The sequence below is a fragment of the Anser cygnoides genome, chromosome W (genome assembly GCF_040182565.1).
Source record: "Anser cygnoides isolate HZ-2024a breed goose chromosome W, Taihu_goose_T2T_genome, whole genome shotgun sequence".
Classification (NCBI taxonomy): Eukaryota; Metazoa; Chordata; class Aves; order Anseriformes; family Anatidae; genus Anser; species Anser cygnoides.
The window spans coordinates 13,135,388-13,157,830 of record NC_089911.1 but is presented as its reverse complement, the minus strand read 5'-3'; the positions used below and the strand labels follow the sequence as shown (position 1 = coordinate 13,157,830).

The 22,443-nt window shown below is 44.1% G+C and overlaps 1 long non-coding RNA gene across 1 annotated transcript; it reads right to left on the bottom strand.

Moving 5' to 3' along the window:
- Positions 1-1,591: 1,591 nt before the first annotated feature.
- Positions 1,592-15,706, bottom strand: LOC136788716 (uncharacterized). Its single transcript, XR_010827345.1, has 2 exons — positions 8,526-15,706; positions 1,592-7,955 (listed from the first exon to the last, which is right to left on the bottom strand). It is a non-coding gene; the product is annotated as an uncharacterized lncRNA (long non-coding RNA).
- Between the last annotated feature and the right edge of the window lie 6,737 nt (positions 15,707-22,443).

Below are 22,443 nucleotides of genomic sequence, written 5' to 3'. Positions count from 1 at the left end.
TTATTATAATTGGTTTCCCGAATCCGAAGTCCTCCCAGGTGCGCCTGCTTATCAGTCTCTGTTAGTCTCTCGGGGGCCGCTCGGACGGGGAGGCTCATATTCTTCCTCCTTATCTAGTGGTCTCTTGGCCGGATGTCAGAAGTTACTGCACATCCGTGCAGAGTCAGCAGCTTTTCTCTGAAGAAATCCCTTTGTTCTCTTCTCGCCTAAACCCAGGCCTCAGTGTTAACCCTTCAAATCCCTTAGTGGCACGAATTGCTGGACCATTCCTTACAATTCCTCCCCTTCTTTTTAATATCATCAATTCGTGTCTCTTCTTCAACCTTTGTTAGTAGCAATTGGATTTCATCAGTCAGTTCTCGGGGTGTCCATTTCTTAAGCATCATTATCGCACATCACCTTTTCTCTCCCAAAGTCATCACAAATTGGGTGCTATTTATTATTCGCCATATCAACAACGTAAAGCAAGGTATCATACAAGGTATAAACAAAAATGTCATTACACCACATAGAAATAAAAATAGCATCCTTTTAACCCATGGTCCACCGGGCAACCATGAAAAGAAATCCCAGTCCATACCCTTCCAAGTTTGTACTGGGACGTGGGCTAGCTTTTTAATTTCTTGTTATCTGCTTAACCACTTTTCCATTATCATCAATTTGTAAACAACAATTAGAATCGTTCAGTTTTCCACACGCTCCCCCTTCTTCTGCTAGTAAATAGTCTAAGACCATTCTATGTTGAAAGATAGCATTCCTCATCTGAGTGGATTGATCAGCCAGAAGATCCAAGGTCGTCGCTGTTTGATTGGTTACAACTTCGAGGATAGCTTGCGACCTAATTATTCGGTTCAAATTATAAATAGGTTCTCGGGCTCCTGATATCAACTCATTCGGGTTCCAGGTATGCTGTATGATTCTTTCAGGAGGCCATTCATCCTTTCCCCATTTTTGGGCACTACCCCCGGCTAAGGAAGTGTCAATAGATCGTTTTACTCTGTTCAGGTCATCATATCATCTTATTCCTAAATGATTTCCTTGTGTTTGTGACAATAAAAAGAACAAGGGTCTTATGTACCCCACATAGCATATTCCCGACCAGTTTCCGGGTAGCCTCTTGTAAGCATGTTTGCCACACACCCAATAATGTCCCTTTAGGGCCCACGTCCCGTTTGGAAAAGGACCATCCCATCCCTCTTTACCCTTTGGGGCGTGATAATACAGAGTGTCCTTGTTACCGAGTGGTCCTGTTACAATGTCTGCCCCGTTTGTGCTCGTATATGCGCGCTTCCAAGCTCCCACGTTGGGTTTCCACTTACAGTCACAATTCAGTTCTCTTTGGCGGCCTGTCATATTATAAGCTGACCAGAAATGTTTAAAGAACACTCGCCTCCCATTCTCATCCTGCCATTTCCAACGATAGACCCGCACCACATGCTATTCCTTAGAGGTGTTATCACGCTGACAGCTCAAGATTTGACCATCGAATTGTCCCCCCGCTTGTGCTCTTGCCACAGTTTCACATCCGGATCCAAAAAATTCTCAATATGAGCATTTCAGCCAAGTCCCGTTTCTCAGCTGAACATGTGTGGCGTTCCATTTCCCACTACGTGCTGTACAGCTTACAGGACTACATCCAGGATCGGTACAATCATATCCGGGGGACAGAGTCCAATTGCAAATGCTTTTTCCCACCGCCACTGTTCCTGTTCTGTTCAAGCAGTATACACCCCGAGCTGACGAGTGCAACTGCCATGGACCTCCTTCCTCTTTCCAAAATTGCATCCCATTATGAACTTCGCTCAAATTACTGACCCACCACTTGGGTTCGACCGGGCCTGCTACCCAGGGCCAACTTCCAGTTCCCCCCCGGTCCTCCACAAATCCAGCAGTTACTAAGGTTAAAGGCCTTGGCCACTTCCTCCCCCAAAGTGAAAAAGTTATTCCTCCATTCTTGCCCATGGCCCAATTGCCCCTGTAAAAACAATACCAGGAAGTATAGCATTTCTTATCCTTTTTCGCCGTCCAATCTTGAGAGTGTGGGAAGCGCCTTCAATCATGGGGTTGGGCCCGCTTTCAGAGCTTGTGTTACCATTCAGCCCTTCGAGGTGATCCAGCTCCTGGAAAAACTAATCACAATTTTATTATGGGTTTAAAAGGTTCTCATGTTATTTTTCTCAGGACAACCTGATCTTAGCGCGGGAGAAGTCCGGTCGAGGCACTCTCACTCGGCGGTCAATACCCATAGGGATTGCCTCCCTCGGTAGACCATACACACCGCAGTGGAGGGTCCTACCCCGGTCTTGCCTTCTCCCTTTCCTCTTTCCTTCAGCCTTGTCCTCTTTATCCAGTGCCCTTAATTCATGCAGAACCTCATTGCTGGGATATCAGTTCCTCTTTAGTCTCAGTTTCAGTTCCCCAGGAGTGGACTCAACCCTCCAGGCTTCGGTAGTTATTGGTCCTTTTATTCTGGATGCGTGGGTCCAACCCCTTTCTGCTGTTCTCACAGCTGTTTCAGTAGTAAGTAAAACAAGGTACGGTCCCTCCCATCGGGGGTTCAATGATTCTTCTCTCCAGGTTTCTATTAAGACCTTGTCTCCTGGTTGCATTTTATGAATAGCAAATCCTAAAGGTGGTGTCTGAGTCATCATCCCAATTTCTCTTAGCTCCTGTAATCTCCTTCCAATGGTAATTATGTATTTCTGGATACTATGATCCTCAACTACATTGTTCCCTAGGGGCATCCCTTGAGAATAAGGCATACCATATAACATTTCATATGGTGATAATCCAGTCTCACTGTGTGGTTTAGTTCTTATGTTTAAAAGTGCCAATGGTAAGCATTTCGTCCAGGGCAGCTGTGTCTCGATCATTAACTTAGCCAATTGTTGTTTTATTGTTTGATTCATCCTTTCTACTTTCCCTGAGCTTTGTGGGTGCCACGGAGTGTGGTATTCCCACTGAATACCTCTCAAGGGGTACATCCTTCAAACCTTTGTGGCTGGCGTATGTTCGATTATTTCCACACAATTGTGTTCCAACGGTCCTTCTTCTGGAACAGTTCCTAGAAATACTGCTGGATATAACAGGTTAGTCGTTTTCAAGGTTATGTCATCTTGTTCAGTTAGTATTGCCTGATATTTCATCATCCGGCTGGGTGATAACCCGTGCCCCCCCCCTTTTGTTCCAAAACGGTTGTTACCATATGTGGTCCAAAAACTTCAATATGTTTTCCCATTTGAAGGCAAATAATTTTCTACTATCTTTATCAAGAGGTATGCAAAAGAAGGCATCCTTTAAATCTATCACGGTAAACCATTTATATTTCCCTTTCACAGATGTTAACAATGTGTAAGGATTAGCTACTACCGGGTGAATATCCTTTGTTATTTCATTTATTGCTCTAAGATCTTGTACAAATCTATACTCGCCATTCAGCTTCTTTACTGGAAAAAATGGAGTATTGTATTCCGATTTACATTCTTCCAGAATCTGATATTTGAGAAATTTGTCAATAATTTTCACCATTCCCGTGCCTAGCTTCTATCTTAAGTGGATATTGTTTGATTCAAACAGGTTTGGCTCCTTCCTTTAATTCCACCTTTACCGGTTGTGCCAGTTTCGACTTCCCTGGTACATCTGTTTCCCATACTGTTGGTATAACTGCATTTTCTACTTCTCTTGGAATATTAACAAAGGGTTTATCTTTGATCATTAGGATTTGTCCTACTTTGGACTCAGGTACCTTCATTATTAATTCTCCATCCTCAAAGGTTATTGTTGCATCTAAGTTGGCTAATAGATCCCGTCTGTTATAAGTGAGACCATACAAATTTCTTGGTCTATCAGAAATATTTTATTAATTAAGTAAGCAGGCACAAGCAAAACAGCGCTGGGCGGCTGGGGAGTCTCCGCTCCACCACAGCACGCAACTTTCCCTTTTCAGTGTCGCCGTTTTATAGCATCCAAGTTTCGGCTTGTCAGGACTTGTTGGACCTTCTGAAGCTGCGCAGTTCGTTGTTGGGGGTCGTTGTTTTTCTTTCAATGATCATGCGTTGTGCTCGTGTTCAAGGGGGAGGGTAGTGAAGCGGGAAACAGTATTTCACAGAGTCTTTGTTTTACCAAGGATGTTTATCCAACACCCCCTCCCCACTATCTACTTGCTTAGTCTTCCCCCTTAACAAGGTCGTAAATTGCAAAACCTTATCTTCTCAGCAGATCCTCTGAATTCCTTTTAAAGACAATGAACAAACACCCGCTAATTTATCACAATCCCTCCTTTTTCTTTTTCTAACATATTTTGTTCATTGATGAATTTTTGAAGCACTTGTTTGCTCAATATTAAAGTTTCTGCGTCATCCTCCTCCTGTTCAAGAGATTCATATTTCGCACGCACAAGCATAAGGTGAGCTGCCTCTAATCGGTTTTTTTACAATCGCGATTATTCGATTGAATATACATGGTACAAAAGTTAGTGTTAATATGAGCAGCAACAAAGGTCCTGCTATAGTTGATAGCAGTGTAGTGAGCCAAAGTGAGTAATTAAACCAGGATTCATACCAATTCTGGTGGGCTTCATTTTCTATTTTTCGTTTTTCTAGCCCTTCTCTCAATTTAGTCATTGTATCCCTTACTACTCCAGTATGATCTGCATATACGCAACACTCCTCTCGTAGGGCTGCACACAATCCTCCTTGTTGTAGAAAAATCAGATCTAATCCCCTACGATTTTGTCGTACAGATTTCTCTAAAGCTGATATGGATTGCTCGATACGGGCCAAATCCTCATCTACAGCAATGCGTAGAGAGGTAAATTCTTGGCTTTGTTTTACCAGAGAGGTAATTTCAGTTCCGGCTCCTGCAGCCCCCAGAATCATCAGAGTGGCTAAAGTGACAGCCGTAATAGGCTCTCTCTTCCTTAAGTGGTTTTTTTTTTGCCATAGCATGTTGGATGTACATATACTCCTCAGAATGGTAAAGAATCCTAGGTATAATTACTACCTGTACACAAAAATCATGAGACGAGTTGAACAATTTTAAAGATAAGCATGGAGTTACCCCCAGAGACGAACATACCCATCTGGTGTTATCTGCTGGTATTAACCATTTTTCTTTGTCTAATTGTGTAACATTTTCTGTAATATTGCATAGATGGAACTTCTCACCAGGGACCGTGCCTACGCACCTGCCATTCCCAGTTACTTCCGTTAACGTTATTCCTACATCCCTTCCCCAATTGCATTGTGGGGGATCGGTTTCGTTTGAACGGGTGGTTTCTCCCAGATCCCCAATGGCGTCGTAATATGAGGGCCTTATATCAAGACATAACCAGCAAGGTCTAGGCACGTCTGGATTTGGTTGATTCAACAACTGATAACTAGCATTCATGATTCTCCATATGTTATTCCCGGTCACCCCTTCATTTCTAATCCCATACTCCGGGTTTACTGATTTATTAGCAACCTCCAGTGGTTTAGGGCTATTAGGAGTTAGCATTCTAAAAGCTTGTGTAGGCTGAATCCTCAAAACACTCCCCGACAGTTTCTGATTTGGTCCCACCCGTTGGGGACTCTTAGTCTCTTCCTTCTTTATATAGATGATGCCTTCCCTATCAGTCCCCCAGCAGTAGTTATCTGCTGAACAACATGGTGATCTTCCCATCTAATCAGGCTCCATTTAAAAGGTTTGTGAGGGTGCGCAGACCCAGGAACAGTGTAAACAATCGTACCCATTACTATGTATCGCAAAAAAAATGGCTAGGGCCCATTTTCCAGAGTTCTTTACCTGGCCACGTAATTCCCCATCGTTTCACTCTCTGCCTCGCTTGTCAGTTCGGTTGCAGCGAACTACAAGGTGCAAGTTCTTCTTGGCAGCAGCAGTGTTCTTCAGGGGAGTTTCTCAGGTAACCGCGACCTTTTTCTGATCAAACAGGGTCCCCTTTCCTCCTTTTTTTTTTTACGATACATAGACAGTTAGACCATACTTATCGAGTTCGTTTCAACGTGAGCTTTAAGTCATCAGGGCCTGCGACCGCTTCCCATTTGCTTTTCTGGATTGGTCCTTTCACGCGACTGGCATGCGTTCACCCCTTCTCAGCCGTCCGGATAGCCGTCTCTGTGATAAGTAAAACAACATAGGGGCCTCCCCACCGTGGTGTTAAAGACGTTTCTTTCCATGTCTTAATTAGAACCCTATCTCCAGGTTGTATCCTATGGATTGCTATATCTAGCCACCAAGCCTTTCGCTTGCAACTCCCTCCGTTGGTTCATAAGCTGTATTAAATAAGGTTTTAATTGGATATCCTGTACCTGGGGGTGATCAGATGGCATCTCTAAATCATAAGGCATACCATACAGCCTTTCAAAAGGTGAGATTCCGACATCGGCTCGGGGCTATGTCCAGATATTCAATAGTGCAAGCGGTAAACATTTCACCCAGGAGGTTTTAGTCTCTATCATAAGCTTTGTTAGTTGCTTTTAATTTCACCATTCATTCGTTCTACCTTTCCCGAACTCTGAGGATGCCAGGGAGTGTGATATTCCCATTTAATTCCCAGAGCCTTCATCGTGTCTCGGGATACCTTTGACACAAAGTGTGGGCCTCGATCAGAGTCAATTGCTTCTATTACCCCGTATCTGGGTATGATGCTTTCTAATAATATCTTTACCATGGTTTGAGCTGTGGCCCTTGCCGTAGGGAATGCTTCAACAAAGTTTGTGAGGTGGTCTACAATAACTAATAAGTATCTATATCGCCCCGTTTTTGGAAGTTCAGTAAAATCTAATTGAATCTTTGCAAAAGGTCGATGTGCCAATTCTCGTCCTCCTCCCGGGACCCTTTTTCTCATGTGTTGAGCATTTACCCTCCGACAAGTTATGCAATCATTTACGATCCTCTTTGCTATATTATAAATCCCTATACACATATAATATGTGGCAAATTGATCCACCAACGCCTGAGTACCCCAGTGCGTCTGTTCATGAAATCTCCGTAGCACCCTCATAGCTACTGATTTTGGTAACACTTCCCGTCCATCAGGCAGTACCCATTTCCCTTTATCGTTTTGTTTTTTTTTTTTTTTTTTTTGAACCCCCATTTGTGTCATCTTGTCTTCTTCTGTATTAGTGAAACAGAGTAAGGGGAGGGGAATGGGTCCATTCGACCACAGGGAGTTAGTCGGCCTGCACTTGTAGCAGTTTTTATAAGGCGGGCTTTCTTCCTCAGAACAATTGCATTCAATCCCATCAACTCCCCATTCACTCCAGCAATCATAACATGGAAATTCCTTTAAGCCTTTCCCACAGTATTAAGTATTATATTAAGCATTATTATATATTATTATATTATTAATTATTATATTAATTACTATATATTAAGTATAAGTATTAAGTATTTCCCACAGTCTGGGCAATCTTCCCTCGTTCTTATAATTCTTATACTCATTAATGCTGCCCTTTTTGCCTCCTGATCTGCTAGATTATTACCCCTAACCTGAGGGGTGAGGCCTTTTTGATGCCCTTTTATATGTACTACAGCAATTTCTTTGGGCTCTCTGATAGCTTGTAAAACCTGGGTAATCAATTCCTGATGTATTAAACCCTTTCCTTGTGAATTGATGAGCCCCCTTTCTTTCCATATTTTACCAAATGTATGTACTACCCCATAAGCATATTTTGAATCTGTATATATTGTACCGCTTTTATTTTTCAACAATTTTAGGGCCTGCAATATGGCATATAGCTCGCAAGCTTGGGCAGACCAGCTAGGGCTCAAAGGTCCAGATTCCACTATCTCAAATGTTTTCTCGTTTACTAACGCGTATCCTGATTTTTGCTTTCCCTCGACTACTCTCGAGGAACCATCCACATATATCTGTTCACCAATGGGTAATTCCACTTCCTCTAGATCAGGTCTCAATTTCGTTTGCTCTTCTATATTTCGGAGGCAATCATGTCCTAAGTGTTAGCGTAGCAACCACATAACCACCAAGTGATTATATGAAGGTGCTTTATTCAGCGCTGGAAGCCGGGGCAGGTGCCCAAATCTGGCTTCAAGTCCCGTTACTTCCCAGCCGTTATTTATACATACAATATTGCGTCAGGTATACATATTCATTACAGGTTGCAACATCAGCCTCGCTTTTCATTCTAATTAGCTCCCCTCCCCTTTGCACATGCGTGGCGCACTCTGGTGGTCGTCCAGGTGGTCGTCCAGATGAAGTAAGGAGTCTTCCTCTCCGCTAAACTCTTTCACCTTTCTCACTCGACGCATGCTCCCTCCGCTCCTTGGTTCTGCTTCAACTCATTTCATCATCTCCAGGCCCTTATCCAAGGTCAGGTTGTACCTATTCCCTCCCAGGGTTCCCCTTCAACGATTCCTTTAAATGTTCAATGTACTCCCTAGGTTTCCAGTATACATAGATTACTTGATAATGTAAGTACATTTAATAATATTTAATTATACCGTATGATCCATCACCTGAGAAACATTAATAGAACATCCATTCGATTCTCCCCAACACTAACATAAGGACTCATTTGGTTCCCCATAAAGAAATTGAGCAGGGTTCTGTAGGGAGGTTGTTCCTAAGGTTAATTTTGGAGAGGAAATCAAAATTCCTTCATATTTTAATAATCTGGCGTCAGTGATCCATTTCTCTGCCTTCTGTTGCAGTACCCCGCATATATTGTGTAGAGATATTACTTTGATTTCCCCCGCAAAAGTGATCTTCTGTGCTTCTTCCACTAACAAGGCAGCAGCTACCACTACCTGCAAACAGTTTGGCCAACCCCGGCTAACCGGATCCAATAATTTAGACAAATAGGCCACAGGTTTTTTTTTTACTCCCTGCCTATTCTTGGGCCAGCACTCCATATGCTGTGCCTTCTGCGCTGTTCACAAAAAAAAAAAACAAAACAGCCTCCTTAAATCTGGTAAGCTTAACACTGGGGGGGGCGTACTAGTTCCTCCTTTAACTTGTTCAGTCGTTCCTCATCTTCTTTTGTCCATTTGAGTAATCCATCCTTATTCAGCTTGTTATATAAAAATTTAACCTTTCCACTATAATCTTCTATCCATTGTCTACAGTATCCGGTCAACCCTAACAGTTGCCGTACCTGCTTTTTAGTTCGCAGGGATGCTAAAGCCAATATTCCACTGATTCTGCCTGGGTCTAACTTCTTAGTCCCCTTACTTAACTGGTGACCCAGGTACTTTATCTCTTGCTCCACAATTTGTAATTTTGCCCCTCCTTTTTCTTTTAAAGGGTACAGAGGGTACAGATTAACTCGATTCTCTGAGCCAATCCAAAGGCTTGCATATTCGCTCTCCTCTAAACAAAAAGGTTCCTTTGCACTTACATAAATGTTTAAGGCTTGGCAAACCCAGTCTTCAAACGACCCAAATATGGGCCAATAATTTGCCTACCTCCCCAAACTTCAACACAATAATGAATCATTTTTACTTTATCCTTTCCCCGCCTAAAAGGGGAATCACTCCAATTCTTAATCATTAACCCCAGTGGACTATCTGGGGGAATAGGGGGCAACCTAGCACTAGGCATTACCCCACCCATGGGACCAGAAGGCTTACTCTTCTTCTGTCCCATCTTCCGGAGTGCCTTCACACACACACAGAGCCGCTTCCCCCTGGTCGTGGCCCAGTCCCTCGCGGGATGTGGGAACCGCACTACTGAGGGGTCCGCACTCACTTCGTCCGCAATTGGACGTCTCACACAGACGCACTCCGGGATCACCAACCCCAACCGAACGGATCACCGGCCTATACTTACCCACCCCGTGGGTCTTCGTTCGGTCTTCGTGCACAAAGATTGCTTGGGGTTACCGGTTTTATTTGCTTGTGCCTAATTTTGGGTTCGTCGGTGAAGGGCTCGAGCGGGATTTCCCGTTCCCGGGGCCGCCGAAATCGGCGGGGCGCCTCCCCTAGAGGGATTCCCAGTCAATCCGTCTTCATCCGAGTCACGGCACCAAATTTGTTATAAGTGAGACCATACAAATTTCTTGGTCTATCAGAAATATTTTATTAATTAAGTAAGCAGGCACAAGCAAAACAGCGCTGGGCGGCTGGGGAGTCTCCGCTCCACCACAGCACGCAACTTTCCCTTTTCAGTGTCGCCGTTTTATAGCATCCAAGTTTCGGCTTGTCAGGACTTGTTGGACCTTCTGAAGCTGCGCAGTTCGTTGTTGGGGGTCGTTGTTTTTCTTTCAATGATCATGCGTTGTGCTCGTGTTCAAGGGGGAGGGTAGTGAAGCGGGAAACAGTATTTCACAGAGTCTTTGTTTTACCAAGGATGTTTATCCAACACCCCCTCCCCACTATCTACTTGCTTAGTCTTCCCCCTTAACAAGGTCGTAAATTGCAAAACCTTATCTTCTCAGCAGATCCTCTGAATTCCTTTTAAAGACAATGAACAAACACCCGCTAATTTATCACACCGTCCCAAGAGTGGAATCGGGCATTCTGGTACATACAAAAATTCATGGGTTAGTTCCTTACCCCCAAAGCGCAAATCAAGGGGTTGTAAGAATGGCCGTTCCTCCTCTTTCCCTGTGGCTCCAATTATTGTAGTTGTCTTAGCTCCTAATCGTCCTTTTAAACTATTTAACACTGAATGTGTTGCTCCTATTACATTTACAGCCTAATTAACACAGAGGAAGAAGCTCCCATAACCAACAAAAAATTCAAGCCTCTGTCTTCGTTTCCTAGCTTTATTTCAACTAGTGGACCTGCTAGGGTAGATGCCCCAGGTCCCCGTCATTCCTGACTGTTGTAAGTTTGTCCTGCAGCCTAAGACAATTTCTTTCTGATATCAGGGGCCAATTGCCCTGGAAAGAGGCTAGCCAATTGCCTCTGATTTTTTTTTTTTTTTAAGCCAGGTCCATTTTTTTTTTCTCATTGCATTTCAAAGTTAGTCCAAAAATTCAAAAATTCTCCCCATCTCAGCATGTTTCCTTGCTACCGGGTTATTCTTTAAGCAAAGCTCACATTTTGACATTACTGACTTTGCCATTGTTAACATGTGTACCGAGATGACACCTCGTTTCAAATAGGTCACCATTGCTCCTGCACCCCAGTGACATTCATTATGTTTTATTTGTAAGATTTCTCGCATTATTATAGGAGGCACTATGAGTTGTCCTGTCGTAGTCACATACCATCCGTCAGGATTCTTCCGGGCCTTCATCAAATTTGCAAGTCTCTCATCTTCTGCTGAATACTTTGGGTCTTTAGGTAATTTAAAACAAGAGAGGCCTACCTTCGATGGAATTAGAGCCATTACTTTCCGTACTTCACGCGCGACCTTCCGGGCCGTCAAATCTGCCAATCTGTTACCTTCTGCAATCTCTGACATCCCTCCTTGATGAGCTTTACAATGCATTATGGCCACCTGTTGGGGTTTCTGTACAGCTGTTATTAATTTCAATATTTCTTCCTGATATTTTATATTAGTCCCTTATGAGGATAGCATTCCCCTTTCTTTCCATAATGCCCCATGTACGTGGACTACCCCGAATGCATATTTTGAATCTGTCCAAATATTCACGTTCTTACCCTCGCTTAGTTCCAGGGCTCGTGTCAGGACGACTATTTCTGCTCGTTGGGCTGAAGTCCCCGGAGGTAGGGAATTTGCCTCAATCACTACCTTTGATGTAGTTACCGCGTATCCTGCATAACGAGTCCCATTTTCCACAAAGCTGCTTCCATCCGTGAAAAGTTCCCAATCCAGTCTCCCCAGAGGCTGATCTTTTAAGTCTGTTCTGCTGGCATAGGTATGTTCGATGATCTCCACGCAATCATGACTGAGGTCTCCTTCCTCCGTAGTTGTTCCTAGAAACACTGCTGGGTTCAATAAGTTAGTAGTTCTTAAGATTACATCATCTTGCTCAGTTAGTATAGCTTGATATTTCATCATTCGGCTGGGCGATAGCCAATGGCCCCCCTTTTGCTCCAATACCGTAGTCACCATATGTGGCACGAACACCTCAATTCGTTTCCCTAATGTGAGCTTCCTGGCTTCCTGTATTAAAAGGACTGTGGCTGCCACGGCCCTTAAACACGAGGGCCATCCAGCGCTTACCGCATCCAATTGTTTAGAAAAATACCCCACAGGTCTTTTCCAGCTCCCAAGTCGCTGGGTCAGTACTCCTAATGCCAATCGTTGTCTCTCATGCACAAACAGCTGGAAGTCCTTTGATAAGTCCGGCAAGCCCAAGGCAGGCGCCTTTATCAGGGCTTCTTTTAATTTCTTAAAGGCCTCTTGTTGTGGCTTTCCCCAGGTAAATGTACAGGCCTTTTGGGTTTCATAGAGGGGCTTTGCTATGAGTCCATAGTCCATTACCCACAGTCTACACCACCCGGCCATACCTAGGAAAGCCCGTAGTTCGTGCAGATTTCGCGGCTCGGGGATTTCACAAATAGCTTGTATTCGGTTAACTCCCAATTTTCTTTGTCCTTGAGAAATTTCACATCCCAAATAAATTACTGTTGTGCACGCGATTTGTGCCTTTTGTTTAGAAACCTTGTACCCATTTAGTTCCAATTGATTCAAAATATCAATAGTTACCTGAATACATTCTGACTCTCCTTCGGTAGCTATTAATATATCGTCCGCATATTGTAGCAGCAAGTATCGGTCCTTTGGTACCTGAATCTGTTCTTGGTTAATCCAGTCTTCTATTTCTTTAGCTAGTTGACTGCCGAAGAGGGTCGGGCTATTCTTGAATCCTTGAGGCAATCTTGTCCAGGTCAGTTGCATCTTTCGTCCGTTCCGTGGACTTTCCCATTCAAAAGCAAAAAGTTTTCTACTATCCTTGTCAATGGGTATGCAGAAGAAGGCATCTTTTAAATCAATTACAGTAAACTACTTATATTTTTCCTTTACAGATGTTAACAATGTATAAGGATTAGCCACCACTGGGTGAATATCTTTTGTTATTTCGTTTATTGCCCTAAGGTCCTGCACTAGCCTGTATTCCCCATTAGGTTTCTTTACTGGGAAAATTGGGGTATTATATTCAGATTTGCATTCCTCCAGAATGTGGTAGCTAAGAAATTTATCTATAATCTTTACTATTCCTAGCCTAGCTTCTAGCTTCAATGGGTACTGTTTAATCCGTACCGGTCGGGCCCCTTCCTTAAGTTCAATTTTTACTGGCTGGGCTAGTTTTGATTTTCCAGGCTATTTCCAACAGCCTATCCAAATTTCTCAAATCTGCACCTTCTAACTTTTGCAATTTCTTCCTAATATCCTCTTGGGCTTGTCCCAAGAAAATGAGTGCTAATTGAGCTTTAGCTTGCTCAGTCTCTACGTCTAAATCTGTATATTTCTTAGCAGTTTCTTTCAATCTCTCTAAAAAAGGCGGAAGGTGATTCCGCTTTTTCTTGCCTGACATTATACAATTTTGACCAATTTATGGTCCGGGGCATGGCATTCTATACCCCGATTTGTACCCAATCTTGATATCTCTTCAGCCTCCTTATTCTATCCCCTGTGTTATAATCCCATTGGGGATCCTCAGTGGGGAAGTTTTGATCTAGATTTCCAAGCACTAATCCATTTCATATATCTTCTCGGGCTCTCTCTCTGGCTGCCCGCAATACCATGTCTTTTTCTGTCGAGTCCATCAAAGTATCCAGGATCACCTGGAGATCATCCCAATCGGGATTTTGGGTTTTAATTATCATTTTCATTACCCTGGCTCTGGGTTTTCCCTGTAGGTGCCGGCTGCTTGTTTCCATATCATTAAGTCCCCAGCTGAAAAAGGCACCTTGACATATACCGGTCCTTCTGTCCCCACTCCTCGCCTGAGGAGAGCGATTATTTTCCCTCCCTGTTCGTTTATAGTTTCTCCTGCCCTTCGCTGTTGCCGGGTCCTATGTGACACAGGGGAGGCTAAAATCGGGGATTCTCCATCACTACTGCTATCTTCCTTTTCTCTTTTCCCTCCCTGTCTTGACTCTTTCGGCGGAGCCGACGGCGCAACTTCCAAATCGATATTTCCATTATTCATTTCCCCATAATACTTATTATTCTCTATTGCCTGATGCTGTATACAGCGTCTCTCCTTAGTACATGCACAACAACGTTCCTCAGTTGAAACCTCAAGCACCATTATTCCACAAGCATGCTGCCATTCAGGCTTTCGGCGCAAATAAAAGAATAATTCCACATACGGCAGTTCATCATATTTTCCTTCCCACTTACAAAATAGCATTATTGTAAAATTGTATTATATTGCAATGTTCCATTCTCAGGCCAAGTTTCTTGGTCCTCTAGTTTATACTGTGGCCACCAAATATTACAATAATCAATCAGCTTTCCTTTCCGCATTTCTTGACCAAAACCTCCCTCTTTCCAGTGTGCTAGCAAACACCCCAGCGGGGATGTCCGCGGGATAGGTACATCTTTTCCCAGAATTTCTTTAATCTTTTTCATTTTGAGCTTATGATACGGACCCAAAAGCTGCCGGAGCAGCAACACACTCTCCCGGAAGCTGCCGGAGCAGCAACACACTCTCCCGAAAGCTGCCGGAGCAGCAACACACTCTCCCGAAAGCTGCCGGAGCAGCAACACACTCTTCCGAAAGCTGCCGGAGCAGCAACACAGTCTCCCGAAAGCTGCCGGAGCAGCAACACACTCTCCCGAAAGCTGCCGGAGCAGCAACAGCACACTTTCCAGAAGCTGCCGGAGCAGCAGTGTGCTTTCCCAAAAGCTGCCGGAGCAGCAGCGTGCTTTTCGCAAAAAGCTGCCGGAGCAGCAGCAGCACGCTTTCTACATACCAATAATACCTGGTGCTGACCCTTCAGCACAAACCAATACAGTTACCAATGCCGAACCTGCAGAGCTTTCGCTCTGTCTAACGGACGGCGCCTAGGCTTACCCCGGGAGCTCCCTGCCCAACCGAGCGTGGCTTTCGCCGCGTCTGACCGGCAGGCTTTCCCAACCAAATCGGTACCGAATACCCAAAGTTGAAAGCACCTTTGCTTACCACTCCAGTGGTACGTCGTGAGCAGCGGAGGTCGGTCGTGGTCGACTGCTCCCCGAGAATCCCTCGGTGCCGGCTGGAGCGAAACCGAGACACGATCCGCCTCAGCAGTGCCCACGCTGTCCCATCTGGGTCGCCAAAATGTTAGCGTAGCAACCACATAACCACCAAGTGATTATATGAAGGTGCTTTATTCAGCGCTGGAAGCCGGGGCAGGTGCCCAAATCTGGCTTCAAGTCCCGTTACTTCCCAGCCGTTATTTATACATACAATATTGCGTCAGGTATACATATTCATTACAGGTTGCAACATCAGCCTCGCTTTTCATTCTAATTAGCTCCCCTCCCCTTTGCACATGCGTGGCGCACTCTGGTGGTCGTCCAGGTGGTCGTCCAGATGAAGTAAGGAGTCTTCCTCTCCGCTAAACTCTTTCACCTTTCTCACTCGACGCATGCTCCCTCCGCTCCTTGGTTCTGCTTCAACTCATTTCATCATCTCCAGGCCCTTATCCAAGGTCAGGTTGTACCTATTCCCTCCCAGGGTTCCCCTTCAACGATTCCTTTAAATGTTCAATGTACTCCCTAGGTTTCCAGTATACATAGATTACTTGATAATGTAAGTACATTTAATAATATTTAATTATACCGTATGATCCATCACCTGAGAAACATTAATAGAACATCCATTCGATTCTCCCCAACACTAACATAAGGACTCATTTGGTTCCCCATAAAGAAATTGAGCAGGGTTCTGTAGGGAGGTTGTTCCTAAGGTTAATTTTGGAGAGGAAATCAAAATTCCTTCATATTTTAATAATCTGGCGTCAGTGATCCATTTCTCTGCCTTCTGTTGCAGTACCCCGCATATATTGTGTAGAGATATTACTTTGATTTCCCCCGCAAAAGTGATCTTCTGTGCTTCTTCCACTAACAAGGCAGCAGCTACCACTACCTGCAAACAGTTTGGCCAACCCCGGCTAACCGGATCCAATAATTTAGACAAATAGGCCACAGGTTTTTTTTTTACTCCCTGCCTATTCTTGGGCCAGCACTCCATATGCTGTGCCTTCTGCGCTGTTCACAAAAAAAAAAAACAAAACAGCCTCCTTAAATCTGGTAAGCTTAACACTGGGGGGGGCGTACTAGTTCCTCCTTTAACTTGTTCAGTCGTTCCTCATCTTCTTTTGTCCATTTGAGTAATCCATCCTTATTCAGCTTGTTATATAAAAATTTAACCTTTCCACTATAATCTTCTATCCATTGTCTACAGTATCCGGTCAACCCTAACAGTTGCCGTACCTGCTTTTTAGTTCGCAGGGATGCTAAAGCCAATATTCCACTGATTCTGCCTGGGTCTAACTTCTTAGTCCCCTTACTTAACTGGTGACCCAGGTACTTTATCTCTTGCTCCACAATTTGTAATTTTGCCCCTCCTTTTTCTTTTAAAGGGTACAGAGGGTACAGATTAACTCGATTCTCTGAGCCAATCCAAAGGCTTGCATATTCGCTCTCCTCTAAACAAAAAGGTTCCTTTGCACTTACATAAATGTTTAAGGCTTGGCAAACCCAGTCTTCAAACGACCCAAATATGGGCCAATAATTTGCCTACCTCCCCAAACTTCAACACAATAATGAATCATTTTTACTTTATCCTTTCCCCGCCTAAAAGGGGAATCACTCCAATTCTTAATCATTAACCCCAGTGGACTATCTGGGGGAATAGGGGGCAACCTAGCACTAGGCATTACCCCACCCATGGGACCAGAAGGCTTACTCTTCTTCTGTCCCATCTTCCGGAGTGCCTTCACACACACACAGAGCCGCTTCCCCCTGGTCGTGGCCCAGTCCCTCGCGGGATGTGGGAACCGCACTACTGAGGGGTCCGCACTCACTTCGTCCGCAATTGGACGTCTCACACAGACGCACTCCGGGATCACCAACCCCAACCGAACGGATCACCGGCCTATACTTACCCACCCCGTGGGTCTTCGTTCGGTCTTCGTGCACAAAGATTGCTTGGGGTTACCGGTTTTATTTGCTTGTGCCTAATTTTGGGTTCGTCGGTGAAGGGCTCGAGCGGGATTTCCCGTTCCCGGGGCCGCCGAAATCGGCGGGGCGCCTCCCCTAGAGGGATTCCCAGTCAATCCGTCTTCATCCGAGTCACGGCACCAAATTTGTTATAAGTGAGACCATACAAATTTCTTGGTCTATCAGAAATATTTTATTAATTAAGTAAGCAGGCACAAGCAAAACAGCGCTGGGCGGCTGGGGAGTCTCCGCTCCACCACAGCACGCAACTTTCCCTTTTCAGTGTCGCCGTTTTATAGCATCCAAGTTTCGGCTTGTCAGGACTTGTTGGACCTTCTGAAGCTGCGCAGTTCGTTGTTGGGGGTCGTTGTTTTTCTTTCAATGATCATGCGTTGTGCTCGTGTTCAAGGGGGAGGGTAGTGAAGCGGGAAACAGTATTTCACAGAGTCTTTGTTTTACCAAGGATGTTTATCCAACACCCCCTCCCCACTATCTACTTGCTTAGTCTTCCCCCTTAACAAGGTCGTAAATTGCAAAACCTTATCTTCTCAGCAGATCCTCTGAATTCCTTTTAAAGACAATGAACAAACACCCGCTAATTTATCACACCGTCCCAAGAGTGGAATCGGGCATTCTGGTACATACAAAAATTCATGGGTTAGTTCCTTACCCCCAAAGCGCAAATCAAGGGGTTGTAAGAATGGCCGTTCCTCCTCTTTCCCTGTGGCTCCAATTATTGTAGTTGTCTTAGCTCCTAATCGTCCTTTTAAACTATTTAACACTGAATGTGTTGCTCCTATTACATTTACAGCCTAATTAACACAGAGGAAGAAGCTCCCATAACCAACAAAAAATTCAAGCCTCTGTCTTCGTTTCCTAGCTTTATTTCAACTAGTGGACCTGCTAGGGTAGATGCCCCAGGTCCCCGTCATTCCTGACTGTTGTAAGTTTGTCCTGCAGCCTAAGACAATTTCTTTCTGATATCAGGGGCCAATTGCCCTGGAAAGAGGCTAGCCAATTGCCTCTGATTTTTTTTTTTTTTTAAGCCAGGTCCATTTTTTTTTTCTCATTGCATTTCAAAGTTAGTCCAAAAATTCAAAAATTCCATAAATTCCATAGGGGTTTCTTTTGGACCTTGTTGGAACAGATTCTCAATTCCCAATAGCCAATTTAACCAGATTTTGGTATTTACATCATTTCCGGGGTGATTAGGGTCTCAGTGAGGGGGTCGGTCAGGGGAATGCAATCGTTGAAAGTTCCCTGAGCGGTCCCATTGGCAATCTGAGCTCACACATGAACTCAGGTTGTTTTAAGAGTTAGCTGCTTTTCTGTTTCCATGACAACTCTCGGACCCATCATGGTCCCTCTGCCCCAGAGGGCTCACACCCGCGATTTAGAGATCTCAGCCTCGGGTTGAGACGGAACTATTAACATTCCTACATCCTCTTTCCCTGCTCATTCAGCTTCAAACAGCTCTGTTAAATACTACATGCCACACAACCTTTAACACCTTCAACAACCCTTTTAACACTTCCTTTATCTTTCTCCAGCCTGTACTTTTCTAATGCCAACACCAAAGGCTCAGTCAGGGGCCAACTTAATTCCAAACCTTTTCCCTCCAAGATGCTGAAACAACATATCAGTATACAACATTTCATCCTATTTTCCTTCTCTCCTCAAAAACAACATTAATTGCAAGACACTGTTATAGTCGATTGATCCATAAAGTGGCCATTTAGCTTATATAGTGGCCACCGTTGATTGCAATACTTAGTGAAAGTCCTCTTGCTTTCTGTGCCCCCATTTCTAACAATATCCTTCCAATGTGCCAATATGCACCCAAGGAGGCTTTTTTTTTTTTTTAGGACGTCTTTGTTTTGGATTTTACCCATTTCCTTGATTTCCCATTCCCTTTTATTTATTTATATTAGTTAATGTCCCTTGTTTCAATTTCCACGCAAACCTTTTTATTGCAGGTTTTTACTATCTTTTCCTAATCTTCTTCCCAAATGTCCCAGTTGTCTGGGATTAAACTCTTCTTTCCACAGACAAACTCCACTATTTCAGATTATTAATGAGCCCCGTTCCAATCATAAATCCACAGGACTTCGGAAAAACACCTGAAGTACTCAGCCTTCTGTCTTCTAGACAAGCAATACCACCTTTTCACAAAATTTACATTTCAACAGGACCGAATTTCAAGCCGAATGCTAATTTTTCTCATGCACTTTGTTAGTAAGCCTACACAAAACAAGAAATCACTCCTGTGTATCCGTCAAGATGGGGGTTTAAAAGGTACTGAGGCCTAAATAAATTCGCTCTCCCCCTTCTTACCAAATTCCCAGGGCTCGGGTCCGAGCCACCAAAGAAGTGACTCTCAGTTCTACCACTTTGATAATCAGTCAGCCCCCCTCCCCCGATACTTGGGAAACTGACCAAACACCACCGGGAATATACCGAAACTTCTGAACTGTTACTTAGATAATGCTCCCACCTTCCTCCTTGACACAAAACATTTAAGAACAAAATAGGATTACAAGATGCACCACCGGGGGTGGATTGTTAGGATATAGAGGTGGTAGGTTATCCAATGACTCCCATTCATCATCTTTTTCCTTTTTTTTTTTTTTTTTTCCTTCTTCTTCAAACTTCTCGTCTGCTTTTAGTGTAAATATTGAGGCTGGAAAAGGACGTGAGATCCTGATCCATAATCCTGCATAATCACTTTCCTCCTGGCTAAAGGGTTCCTTTGGATTAACATGTATATTTACGGCCTGGCAAACCCAGTCTTCAAAGGATCCGAAAACGGGCCAAAAGACATGTGGTCTTAAAGGCTCCTTTGGCCATTCTGTCATACAATACCGAACCATTTTTAATTTACTTTTTTCCTTTTCTGGGGCCCCTATCGTTCCAATTTCTAATCATTATCCCTAATGGACTTTCTGGTGGTATGTCTGGTAATTTGCTCCCTTTTCTCTGGTCCCGGGTCTTCAATTTTGTCTGACCCATCTAGGAATTTTACTGTGGCAATTCCTACAGCCCTTGGTTGCCTTAGTGAGAGTGTCTTGCAGGGGGTTTAGGACCTATCACCCACCCACGAATCCTATAGGAATCGCTTCGGTCCTTCACCGGCCAAGTCCCTCGTGGGAGATTGGAACCGCGGTTAGAAGACCTCCACAATCGCTTCGGAACTACGTTCCGTCTCAGTCACACTCTCACACACACAGGCAACCGAATCCCACCCAACCAAACGGTATACGCCTTAAATACTTACGACTCCGTCGTCTTCGTTCGGATCTTCGCGCGCAGAATTACGGGCAAAATATAGTGCTACAGCCAGCAAAGGGAGCTCATAAAAAAATCTAAATCTTTGCTTGCCCTTATTCAGGTTCAAGATGGTGTTAGTCCCGACCCGACTCGAACAGGAGCCACCAAATGGTGGGGGCGCCCCTCCTAGATCAAGTCAGAGTTCAGGAACCAAGACCATCCCGGACGAGACCCCAATTGTTATAAATGACTGAGTCCCAAATAGGATTACAATCAAAGTTTACAATTTATTAAACGAATAGAGGCAAGCAAACAGCGCTGGGTGCGCCGGGAGTCTCTGCTCCACCAGGACGCACACCTGTTACGTAAGGCGGCTGGTTTTTATGCTCCTAGGCTAATACATATTCATTACTACTTCTAGAAGAGGCAGGGTTATTATAATTGGTTTCCCGAATCCGAAGTCCTCCCAGGTGCGCCTGCTTATCAGTCTCTGTTAGTCTCTCGGGGGCCGCTCGGACGGGGAGGCTCATATTCTTCCTCCTTATCTAGTGGTCTCTTGGCCGGATGTCAGAAGTTACTGCACATCCGTGCAGAGTCAGCAGCTTTTCTCTGAAGAAATCCCTTTGTTCTCTTCTCGCCTAAACCCAGGCCTCAGTGTTAACCTTTCAAATCCCTTAGTGGCACGAATTGCTGGACCATTCCGTACAATTCCTCCCCTTCTTTTTAATATCATCAATTCGTGTCTCTTCTTCAACCTTTGTTAGTAGCAATTGGATTTCATCAGTCAGTTCTCGGGGTGTCCATTTCTTAAGCATCATTATCGCACATCACCTTTTCTCTCCCAAAGTCATCACAAATTGGGTGCTATTTATTATTCGCCATATCAACAACGTAAAGCAAGGTATCATACAAGATATAAACAATAATGTCATTACACCACATAAAAAGTGTTTCTGTGAGAAACACTCTGTAGCCAATAACTTAGGCTCAGGCGAGGATCTCAGTGAAGTAGTAATTTATTCGCGATTGCAATGGCGGGCGCCCCACAAGCAGGAGAGCACACCCACTAGTTCCAAAACACAGTTTATATACTTTTTGATGACAGGACCCTCCCCTGTTTCCCCACTGGAGTGGGTAATCCAGGTTCACAATCTATCTGATGCTTCACAGACAATGCCTGGCCTTCAGTTGCCGGCCTGTTTTTGAGATGGTAATGTTTTCTCCCCTTATCTGGCTTGACTTAACATAGTGATTTTCACCTGATTGCTCTAAGGAGTCTGGTTGTCTGCATTTTAGGAGGTCACCTGCTGAGCTTTCTTATCACTGTAAGCATATCTCAATACCACATTCCTTCCTTCTATACAATGTAACACTGCAAAAACAACATTTCTATTCCCACAATTCCCCCCTTTTCTCTTTTTATAATTTGTTGATTTTTGCAAAATTTTTCTCTAAGATGTAATTTGGTAGATGTCTTCCTCTTCTTCACTTTCTTTGCTTTCCATTTCCTCTAATATCATCATCTTATCTGAGTAGGGTGGTGGATCCATGGTCATTTGTTTCAAAAGTGCAGTTTCAATTAACCGCTGGACAAGTCCCCTTACACAGGGGATAATGCAACAACCAATGGCTGTCAAAACTCCTGCTACTACAATCAGGGATGTAAATATGGACACTACCATCCCTTTCCATTTACCAAACCAAGATTTCAACCATCCTGTGATGGAAGTGTCTGCTCCTGAGTTTTCTGCCAATTCATTGGCAAGGGTGGTAAGCCCTTGCAATGCTCTAGTTACTGTGCCATCCAGGGCAGTATTGTTAGGGATAAAAGTACAACAACGGTTGCCCAGCATCACGCACACACCACCTTTCTCCGCAAGAATCATATCTAATGCTATTCTGTTTTCCCAAGACATTTTGCTGGTGGCATCTAGTTGTTCAGCGATTCCTCTTATCGCATCTCTTGTATAGTTTATGAATCTCTGCTGATTATAATAGATATAATTAATCCAATCCACATTTTTATTAATTGTTACCCACCAGAACAGTGACTCAAACCCTGCAGCAATTTGATTCCTGGCTTTATGTTCATCAGGAACTCCTCTAGGCACCCCAATAGAATCTATGTACGCTCTATCATCAAA